The following is an 11568-nucleotide window of genomic DNA, read 5'->3' as shown; positions in this document are numbered from 1 at the left end:
ATGCACTGGGAAACCAAAAATTCATGTGACTCACTGTATGGCCATGGTCTAGGTGATGTCATGCATGTCATGATCCTGTAGTATCTCTGAGTTATGCCTGTATGAATATACCACATTTTATCCATTTATTGTTTATCCATTTATTGATGAACTCTTGAACTGCTTCTAGCTTCTGGGTATTATGAATAATGATGTTACGAATATGAGAATACATATCTCAATTCCAATTGCTGCTCTCAGTTCTTTTGGGCAGATACCCTGAATTGGAATTATTGAATCATACGGTAATTCTGTTTTTAATTTTCTGGGGAGCCACCCTACCACATTCAGTGGCAGTTACCCCAGTTCTGCCTTCCCAGTAGCAATGCACCAGAGTTAATTCAGGAACATTTTTAACCTAAGCCATTTTGTTTGCTTTAGCCAGTTCTTTAGCATACCTCAACTCAGTACAGAAACTTGCTTTGACAGGAATTTGCTCTAGGGAACGGGACGTGAGCCCAGTACTCATGTCATTTGGTGCCTCAGCAAGAGTTTACTTGGATTTATGAATGATGATTCAAGGTCACAAAGCAGAGGCAAACATCTTTGATGTTTCCTGTTATTACCAAAAAGCCCTCACTCAGTACCTATTAGCAGTCATGGGAAACATTTCATAATATTATTTTTTCCATTAAAATATAAATTATGACATTACCAAGCTTCCTTTCAAAACAGATTAGCAAGGGTCAGAAACCAAATAATGAAGGAAAAAGTGGCTGGCAAAATTCTTGAAAATTTAGCACTGGTAAAATTATCAAGTGATGGTATCAAAGTGGTCTTGTCAGGAATGTCCATGGCATATGCTCCCATCAGAATCAAATGTCTTGTGATCTCATTATATTAAATATGTTGTACACCTTTTGTGCCATTTTTTTAAAGTTCTTTATTTATCTTTTTTGGCTGTGCTGGGTCCTCACTGCAGTGCACGGACTTTTCTCTAGTTGCAGAGAGTGGGGCCTCCTTTCTAGTTGTAGGGCATGACTTCTCATTGCAGCATCTTCTCTTGTTGTCAAGCACACCCTCTAGGCACTCGGACTTCTCGCAGCTCAGTAGTCGCTGTTCGAGGGTTCTAGAGTACAGGCTCAGTAGTTACGGCACATGGACGTATTTGCTCCTGGACATGTGGAATTCTCCACGACCAGGGATCTACCCAAGTCCCCTGTACTGGCGGGCAGATGCTTAACCACAGGACCACCAGGGAAGTACCCCATGTTTTTTTTTTTTTAAACCTGTACTAATGACAATGCTTTTAAAAATATGAACCCCCAAGGGCGTACTATTTTAGCTGTTTGATAATCTACTGAAAACTGTTGACTATCTCCTGAGTAATATAAAATGCAGACTTTTCAGATCTTTCCTGGGGTTTAAAGAATACACTAAACCTTTAATGAACCCAGGCTAGGAACCTCTGTAAATGTGTATTGTGTCATCAGTAGTACCGCCAGGCTGATTTGTTGCTCGTGCATGTTTGCTCAGCTGTGTCCAACTCTTTGAGACCCTATGGGCCATAGCCCACCAGGCTCCTCTGTCCTTGGGATTCTCCAGGCAGCAATACCAGGGTGGGTGGCCGTGCCTTTCTCCAGGGGATCTTCCCGACCCGCGGATTAAACCCCCATCTCTCATGTCTCCTGGCAGGCAGGTTCTTTACCACTGGCACCACCTGGGGAGCCCAGGTTACGTGTAAACAGTGGTGAAAGAATTTGTTGCACAGGCTTTGATGTCAAATAGATTCGAAAACCACCATGAGGACTCTGTTTAATAAACTTCCTCAGCTGTTTTTCATCTGTGTACTATGAATCACAAGAGAGTTCCTGAGAATGTATGGAAAGTGCTTGGCACGCAGGCCTGGCATGTGGTAAGAGCCTGATATTTTTTATTGGTGTTTTCCTCTGACATGATAGAGAAAGCTGGGAAGGAGGTAGGTGATCTTTTTTTTAGGACTCCAACCTCAAATAATATATATATATATATATATATATTTTTACTCATTGATAATTTTCTGAAAGGCCGTTTGTTTTATCAATTAGAAGATGTTCAAAGAAGAAGGATTGCTTGGGGAAAGAGTATAAAAGGTAGTTTGGTTCTTCAGAATAAGGAAGTATTCCCTAATCTCTTTATGATTAACAATTTTTGGAAGTTCTGAGAACAATTCAATGCATCATGCCCCAAGCTCAACAAAACCTAAAACAGGAGGAAAGAACTTTCCATGTTCCTAGAATATAAATTTCGTGCCAAGTACAAAATTAAAACTAGATTAGAAAGAATATATAATTATTAAATCTAGGGACATGTATCCCAAGTAGAGACTACCTCAGCCCAAGTTACATTTCTCAAATAAAGACATTATTATATTAGAGCTTAATAGAGATCATGGGCTTCCCTGGTAGCTCAGTGGTAAAGAATCTGTCTGCCAATGAAGGAGACATGGGTTCCATTCCTGATCTGGGAAGATCCCACCTGCCTCAGAGCAACTGAGCTCATGCACCACAACTTTATAGGCATAAAAAATATAAAATAAAATATATTTTAAATTTTTAAAATAAATTTTAAAATTGAAAGCTGTTCTTTAATATCGGTTAGCATTCCCAGCAAAATTGAGCAGAAAGCACAGAGTTCCCCCACCCCCCACAAACACATAGCCTCGCCCATTATCAGTGTCCCACCCTAGAGTAGTTTAATCAGTGGACCTATACTGACGAGTCCAGAGTTTACTGTAGGGTCGCTCTTGGTCTTGGCAGTCTATGAGTTTTGACAAACATGCTTTATGTTGACCATTATAGCGTCATACAGAAGAGTTTAACTGCCCTAAAAATCCTCCGTGCTCCACTTCATGCAGCCAGTGATCTTTTTTTCTGTCTCCATAGTTTTGCCTTTTCCAAAATGTCATGTAAATGAAATTATACAGTATGTATTCTTTTCAGATTGGCTTATTTAACTTAAAAATGAAGATGCATATGTGTGTGTGTGTGTATGTGTATTTTGTAACCTTTTTTTTTCCTGGTTGATTTTCATTTGATTCTCTCATTCATTTTACTTGGATGTTTTTATTTTTCACAAGTTAGTACTCTGAAAACACAGTGTCAATAGGACAATAGCCAGCATCATTATTTTGTTGCTGACATCAATGGAAATGGTAATCATCTTTTACCATTAAGCTTGATACTGGGTTGGAGTCTGTGTGTGTGTGTGTGTGTGTACAGAAGAACACAAACATATAAAAGCAGGTGTTCCAGTATTTGTTAGGAGTTCATAATATTTGGAAATATATATTAAGTAGATGGCGTACCTTTTAAGTCAAGATGATTGTAGAATATTATAACTTTGACTTATTATTTTAGTTGTTTATTATAGATTGCAACAATTATCTCATAACTTAGTGTCTTCTGTCCCTTGGCTATATACTTTTTATAGCCTTGTTTCTATATTTATGGTTCCTGTTTTCTTTATTTAAAAGTGAAATATAAATAAATAAAATGGTTAAACTGATAAATCCAAGAGTAATTATAGTTACTTCCCCTATATTTATCTTGAAGGGCTGGGTGACACAGAACACTGTTGTTGTTTGGTTGCTAAATCGTGTCCAGCTCTTTGTGACCCCACAGACTGTAGCCCACCAGGCTCTTCTGTCCATGGGATTTCTCAGGCAAGTATACTGGAGTGGGTTGTCAGTTTCTTCTCGTGGAGATCTTCCCAACCCAGGGATTGAACCTGTGGTTCCTGCACCTCCTGCATTGCAGGCAGGTGGTCCCCGCTGAACCACCACAGAAGAACATAGATTTGTCTTATTCATTTATTATGTAAAGAGCCTTTAGAGTGTGGGGAGGGATGAGAGTCTTGTATGGTCACAAGTAGAGAGTTTGTTTCTGTACTCATTCCTTTTAGTTTTGTAAATGCCTGCACGAGAGGCCAGCTTGGGGATTGGAAGCTGTATTTTGAGGGCGCACTGGGACATGTCCATGATGCTTCTCAGAAGGCAAGGTTAAGGGAGGCAGCAGAGGGCAAAGTACCTATGGCCTTGCTGTGCTGGGAGAGCTGTGCCTCCATGGTCTCTGAAAGCTCGTAATCTGTGACCAGCCTTTTCCCTAGGCCTCTTGCCCCCTTCCTTTCCAGCTTGGAGGAAACTGGTGGAGCTTCCCAGACTTCCTTCCTGTGACACCACTTGACTGTCTTGAGAAGGGCAGTCACATGTTGGTTTTCATCTATTCTGGTTTTGTCCTGAGTTAAATGATTCCTTAGATTTTATCACATGTGGTGGCCACTATTCCCTAGAATGAGTAATAATGGTCTTTTTCTTCTTTAATCCTTTTAGTCATTTTCTAGGAAAACCCTTATCAGATCTCACACTGCCATCTTTCCTGGAAGTCTGCAGCTTGCCGTCTTGAAATCAGTCCTCGGTTTTCTTTTCCTCATCTGTAGATTAATGACCTTAGAAATAAAGCTTTCCTACCCTTTCTCTTTAAGGAAAAAAAAAGCTGTAATATATAATGATATTGTAATGAGTACGATATATAATGGCAATGGGCATTCATTGCAATGGTGATGATCCTGATAGAAAATAATTTATTCCACCCAGCAGTACAATGATATTTACCTTGATAAGGTCAGTTGATAAGAATGTCCTACCCCAGGTGGCTGGTGTCTAGAATTACCTAATGAGGCTCCTCCTAATTCTCTATAAACAGTCATGCAAATCCAGAAAGACAAGCTATCCGTATCGCAAACACTAACATAAAAAAGAGTCTAATGTCAAAATGTTGAGGACTAGACCCCAGTTCTAGGGGATATGACATTGAGGAAAGTCTAGCCAGGGCCTGATTATGACAAACCTCAGCTGGTCTTGAGGAGAAGGAGACGACTTGCAAAGGGAAGAAAAATCTTTGCTTTACTCAGTCTGTCCTCGCACTTAGAGCTCCCAGTTGGCCCCAGAGAGAAAAAGTCCTGTCAGCTCTTCCCTATTGCTCTAGAATCCTAAGTACAGTTCTGCAACACTCCAGATTAAATCACCAAGTTGAAATGAGGATTCAGAGGAGAATTTTTTTATTTTGGGTGGGGGGGAAGGTAGCGGCAGGAGGAGAGGCTTATATTGCGAGGGAAGACTTGAAAGATACTGTTTTACTCTTGACTCCATCACAGTTCCCTATAATTTAGACTTAAAGGGGAGATGAGGCTTCCCTCGTGGCTTGGACAGTAAAGAATCTACCTGCAATGCAGGAGACCCAAGTTCAATCCCTGGTTTGGGAAGATTCCCTGGAGAAAAGAATGGCTACCCACTCCAGTATTCTTACCCGAGAAATTCCATGGACCGAGTCTGGCAGCCTACAGTCCATGGGGTCACAAGGAGTCAGACACAACTGAGTGACTAAGTACACAGTACAAAGGAGAAAGGGGGGATTCCCTCGTGGGCCAGTGGTTAGGATTCCGTACTTCCACTGAAAGGGGCATAGGTTTGATTCCTGGTCAAGGAACTAAGATCCTGGAAGCCGCATGGTGCAGCCAAAAAAAAAAAAAAAAAAGGAGAGAGAGAGAGAAACTTAAAGGAGTTAGTTCTATTTATATAGAATTTTAAATAGAATAGAACAAATAGAATTTTAAAGGGAGAATTGAATCTTCCAAATTAAGGACAAATATAAAAGTCAATTAAAACCATGGAAAAGTCAGTAGTATAAAGAAAGGCAGATTACATAGGAAAAGTTGTCAAGCATTAAAGGAAACAAAGACAAACCAAAAAATATAGCGTAAAATGGTATGGCAGGGGTAAGGTGAGCTATTAGTGAAACAGTAAATAGAAATGGGGAAAGCTGAAATTCGTTTTTTTTTAAACAACCCAACATGATTATTTCTAACAGGAACACATAATACAAAAGTGTAGAAAGTTTAAAAGCATGGACAAATCTCATTAATTACAAACAAACAAACAAAAAAAGCAAATGGTATCAAATAAAGTAAAACAAAGAGGGTGATTTTGTAATAATCAAAGGTGGAAATATATACTTACCATGAACTCTTCTATAATAAATCTCATTGTTTCAGAATAGACTGAATACAGTCTAAATGTCCCACTAGAAGGATGGTGGAATGTATTGTGTTATATCTGTGTGGTGCATTCATTCTCAGTTGTTATATCTGATTCTTTGCACCTCATGGACTGCAGCCTGCCAGGCTCCTCTGTCCATGGGGTTTTCCTGGCAAGAATACTGGAGTGGGTTGTCATTTTCTTCTCCAGGGGATCTTCCTGATCCAGGGATTGAACCCACATCTCCTGCATAGGCAAGCAAGTTCTTTACCACTGAGCTATCAGGGAAGCCCTATGGTAAATACAATACATCATATTACTGTGTCCAAGTAATCACTGAGAGAATTATACTTCCATGCCTCATAGACTTCAGTTTGTCCATATGACTTGCTTTGGCCAAAAAAAATTGTGAGTTTAAGTAGCATGTCCTGCCTACAAGCAAAAGCTCTAAGAACTTTTGGTCTAATGGTTTTGCCATGGCTCTTTTCCTCCTTCATATGGGGTTGTTAGGCCTGGGATGAAGAGAATATAGAGTAGCCAACCTCTAATGGACATGTAAATGGGTGAGAAATAAACCTTTCTTGTAAGCCCTTGAGACTTTGGAGTTCTCTGTTACCGCATCACAACTTAGCCTGGGGTAAGTTGTCCCCAGTTTCAAATGTTTTTCTGAACACGCATGATGTATGATACCTGTAAACAGCAAGTCCTAAAAGTCTTCCCTGCCACCTTTTGCTGTCGTTAGATCCATAGGTCATAAATCTGCTTTTTATGTCACTCACTGTAAATGCAAGTGTTATAGCACTGAGAAACAATTGTAGTGATCCCACTGATATGTGAGGGAGGAATAAGACAGGAAAATTAGATGTTAGGTTCTTGTATTGCTGTTATTTTCAGCCACAATACTTTTCTCATTGAGTATAGGAATTATGTTGGTGTTGACTTTAAAATCTGTGATCTAAAATAGGGCTAGAATTTTGTCTAGGTGATTTCTAAATATGTGCTTTGACAGAGATGAAATAAGTATTAATGTCACAACATTTCTTATATTCTAGAAATAAAGAATAAATAGATGCAACCTACCAAAGAGTTTACATTTACTTTTGTCAGTGCATTTTGAAATTGAGCATTAATCAGACACTTGATTTATAATCAAATTGGAATGATCATTAAAGGTCATCTCATTCAACCTTATATTAGGTACTTGAAACTATTTTTTAAAGAAGATTTTTAAAAATAATAGAAACAGCAATGCATGCATGCTTAGTTGGTCAGTTGTATCTGACTCTTTGCGACCCTTTGAACTGTTGTCCACCAGAATCCTCTGTCCATGGGATTTTTCAGGCAAGAGTACTGGGGTGGGTTGCCATTTTCCTCCTCCAGGGGATCTCCCCGACCCAGGGATCCAACCAGGCATCTCCTGTGTTTCCTGCCTTGCAGGCAAATTCTTTACTGGCTGAACTCTCAGGGAAGCCCAGAAACAACAGTAATCTCAAAAACAATTCATGGAATGAATTAAATTCTCTTACTTACTTTTTCTTCATTCTTGACATTATTTGATATGTTCATAATTATAATTCAACCAAAAATGCTGCCCTTTCTTCAAAGACAAGTTACTCTGAAAATATCATTTTAAATTAAAACAAAAACCAAAGTATTAGCATTGATGTTAATGAGGAAAGTGTAGTTGGATGCTATTAGGGGAAAAAGAAAAGTACATCAGAGGAAATGTTGGCCCTTGATGTAGGTTGGGTTAAATTTACTTCCAAATGGATAAGAGTTTAACGAGTTAGGTTGTCTCAGCATCATCCCTTGGGGCACTTGAGAACATCACAGAGCCTCCATGCTTTTTGCTCGGGTATCAGCATCTACTTGTAAAGCTTCTTGGGCCAGAAGGCAAAGTACTTCATATCAAGAATTTGAGCAGTGTTCTTGCTTTCTGTTTGCTGGCACCAGAGCTTGGCTTGAGAACATTTATTAGACTACCTCATAAAAGAGGATTAGCTGATCGTCTTGTAAGTGTTGACTTATTACTGCCTCTTGCCAGTACTAAACAAAACGTGATCTCAAGCCAAAGAGCGAGCTCTACAGCTCTTTACATGTCTATTAGTCCAAACACTAGTTTTGTTTCAAGAGAAAGTCTTCCAATTTAGGGGATAAGTAGATTTTGTTTTTCCTGTGGTGAGAATGGCGTTGAAATCTTGTGAAAGGACCACAAGTCAAGTCCGATTTTCCGAGTGTATAGTCACTTGCCTTTTACTTATTGGGATTGTTCTTTCAAATATTCTCTATAGCCAGCTGACCATTAAAATCCTGATTACATTTGAGATCACATGATCAGTAAACATAATGTTGCAGGTTTTAACCATATAATGATAGGCTTTATGAAATTTAATTTATTTGCGCTTGCAGAGTTTACATGATCTATATGTAAGTTGCTTGATATATTTGTATTGTTAACATAATCTATTAAACATTCTTCTCCAGCCTGAATTTCTCTGAACTCCAGACGCATGTGTTTGCCTCCATTTGAATGCCTCTGTTGGGCCTCTCTGCTAATGCACCTGAAACTATACTCATGACCTGCTGTCGATCCTGATTGCCTTTGGCCAGCTCTCGCTTGGAATACCAGAGACCTGGGAATCATCCTGAGACCTGCTGTTTCCCCCTCCTTGTGTGTGTGTGTGTTAGTCACTCAGTAGTGTCTGACTCTTTTGCGACCCCATGAATTAAGCCCGCCAGGCTCCTTTGTCCATGGAATTCTCCAGGCAAGAATGCTGGAGTGGCTTGCCACTTTCTCCTTCAGGGGATCTTCCCAACCCAGGGATTGAACCCAGGTGTCTCATGCTGCAGGTAGATTCTTTACTGTTTGAGGTCCCAGGGAAGCCCTTCCTGCCCCTTATCGAGACACAACTGCCAGGACCAGGTGCAGAGTGGTCCTGCCACCTCTCTGGTTCATCATCTAGATCAGATCAGTCGCTCAGTTGTGTCTGACTTCTTTGCGACCCCATGAATCGCAGCACACCAGGCCTCCCTGTCCATCACCAACTCCCGGAGTTCACTCACACTCACGTCCATCGAGTCAGTGATGCCATCCAGCCATCTCATCCTCTGTCGTCCCCTTCTCCTCTTGGCCCCAATCCCTCCCAGCATCAGAGTCTTTTCCAATGAGTCAACTCTTCGCATGAGGTGGCCAAAGTACTGGAGTTTCAGCTTTAGCATCATTCCTTCCAAAGAAATCCCAGGGCTGATCTCCTTCAGAATGGACTGGTTGGATCTCCTTGCAGTCCAAGGGACTCTCAAGAGTCTTCTCCAACACCACAGTTCAAAAGCATCAATTCTTCGGCGCTCAGCCTTCTTCACAGTCCAACTCTCACATCCATACATGACCACGGGAAAAACCATAGCCTTGACTAGACGAACCTTTGTTGGCAAAGTAATGTCTCTGCTTTTCAATATGCTATCTAGGTTGGTCATAAGTTTCCTTCCAAAGAGTAAGCGTCTTTTAATTTCATGGCTGCAGTCACCATCTGTAGTGATTTTGGAGCCCAGAAAAATAAAGTCTGACTCTGTTTCCACTGTTTCCCCATCTATTTCCCATGAAGTGATGGGACCGGATGCCATGATTTTCATTTTCTGAATGTTGAGCTTTAAGCCAACTTTTTCACTCTCCTCTTTCACTTTCATCAAGAGGCTTTTCAGTTCCTCTTCACTTTCTGCCATAAGGGTGGTGTCATCTGCATATCTGAGGTTATTGCTGTTTCTCCCGGCAATCTTGATTCCAGCTTGTGTTTCTTCCAGCCCAGCGTTTCTCATGATGTACTCTGCATATAAGTTAAATAAACAGGGTGACAATATACAGCCTTGACGTACTTCTTTTCCTATTTGGAGCCAGTCTGTTGTTCCATGTCCAGTTCTAACTGTTGCTTCCTGACCTGCATACAAATTTTCCAGTTGGGCTTCCCTTATCTTCTTGACTTCCCCATTCTGGTTCTGCTCATGGCTGCCAAAGTGATCTTTTTAGCATACAAATCTGGTTATACCTCACCTCTTTATGGTCTCTTAGACTTAGGATATGGAGAAGGCAATGGCACCCCACTCCAGTACTCTTGCCTGGAAAATCCCATGGATGGAGGAGCCTGGTAGGCTGCAGTCCATGGGGTCACTAAGAGTCAGACATGACTGAGCGACTTCACTTTCACTTTTCAGTTTCATGCATTGGAGAAGGAAATGGCAACCCACTCCAGTGTTCTTGCCTGGAGAATCCCAGGGACAGGGGAGCCTGGTGGGCTGCCGTCTATGAGGTCACACAGAGTCGGACACGACTGAAGTGACTTAGCAGTAGCAGTAGCAGACTTAGGATAAAAATCTGAGTGCTGAACGTGCCCTACAGGAATTGAACTCTGCTCTTCTTTGACCCTCATGTCACTGTCTCCATGTGTTCTGATTGTATTTGACCAGCATGAATTCCTAGATCACACCCAGTTGGACACCCAGACACCTGGCTAACTCCTTGTCATCTTTCAGATCTCAGGTCAAACCCCCCTGCACAGGGATACCTCTGACCTCCTGACCCAGTGAGTTCCCCTTGCCGTGTGTCCTCCTAATACCCCATGTATCTTCATCCTTTTTTTGATTTTTCGCATTGACCGTCTCTGCCCCTGGACTGAAAAGTTCAGGTCTCACTTTTCTTCAGCCTAAAGATTGATATCTCTTCATCATTAGCAGCTTTTTTTGTTTGTTTGTTTCTGATTTGTGCTAAAGTACTTACCCAAGGGTCTATGCTTCCTTCAAGGTATTTAGATTGGGCCTGGAACTTGGCCTTCCACTTTATTAGAAGAGGACAAAGTTCACTTTAGTTGTCAGTCTTTGGGGACACAGATTGTTGTATAAGCTTTTCATCTTACACTATCATGCTTGCCTTAAAAAACTTTTTTCCCCAGAACCCGTGTTGCCAGTTGAACAACAGGGACAAGTGTTTAGCCATAGTAGTTACAGTGCAGACTTTTCCTTATATGAATACAAATGAAAAATGACGTGGTTCTCGGCTGTGGATAACTGGAGCAACTCCATCATTTCCCCAGTCCCAGGACATGCCTGTCAGCCTGCAGATGCTTGTGAGCCTGTTGGTGTTGAGAATCACGCGTAGGTGTGCTATGGTCTTGAAGTACAAATAACTGTGCATATGTGTATCCCTTACGTTCAGTTCAGTGCAGTCACTCAGTCGTGTCCGACTCTTTGTGACCCCATGGACTGCAGCACGCCAGGCCTCCCTGTCCATCACCAACTCCCGGAGTTCACTCAGACTCACGTCCGTTGAGTCGGTGATGCCATCCAACCGTCTCATCCTCTGTCATCCCCTTCTCCTCCTGCCTTCAATCTTTCCCAGCATCAGGGTCTTTTCAAGTGAGTCAGCTCTTTGCATCAGGTGGTCAAGGTATTGGAGTTTCAGCTTCAACATCAGTCCTTCCAGTGAACATTCAGGATTGATTTCCTTTAGGATGGACTGGTGTATCCCT

At 41.3% G+C, this 11568-nt stretch overlaps 1 protein-coding gene across 6 annotated transcripts in view; it reads left to right on the top strand.

Moving 5' to 3' along the window:
* Positions 1-11568, top strand: part of OSBPL6 (oxysterol binding protein-like 6) — a 154824-nt gene that overhangs the window by 53991 nt on the left and 89265 nt on the right. The window lies entirely within an intron of this gene.

The sequence above is a fragment of the Bison bison genome, unplaced genomic scaffold, assembly GCF_000754665.1.
Source record: "Bison bison bison isolate TAMUID 2011002044 unplaced genomic scaffold, Bison_UMD1.0 scf7180017864460, whole genome shotgun sequence".
NCBI lineage: Eukaryota > Metazoa > Chordata > Mammalia > Artiodactyla > Bovidae > Bison > Bison bison.
Note: the sequence above shows the minus strand (reverse complement) of the source record. Positions and strands in the feature narration are given on the sequence as shown.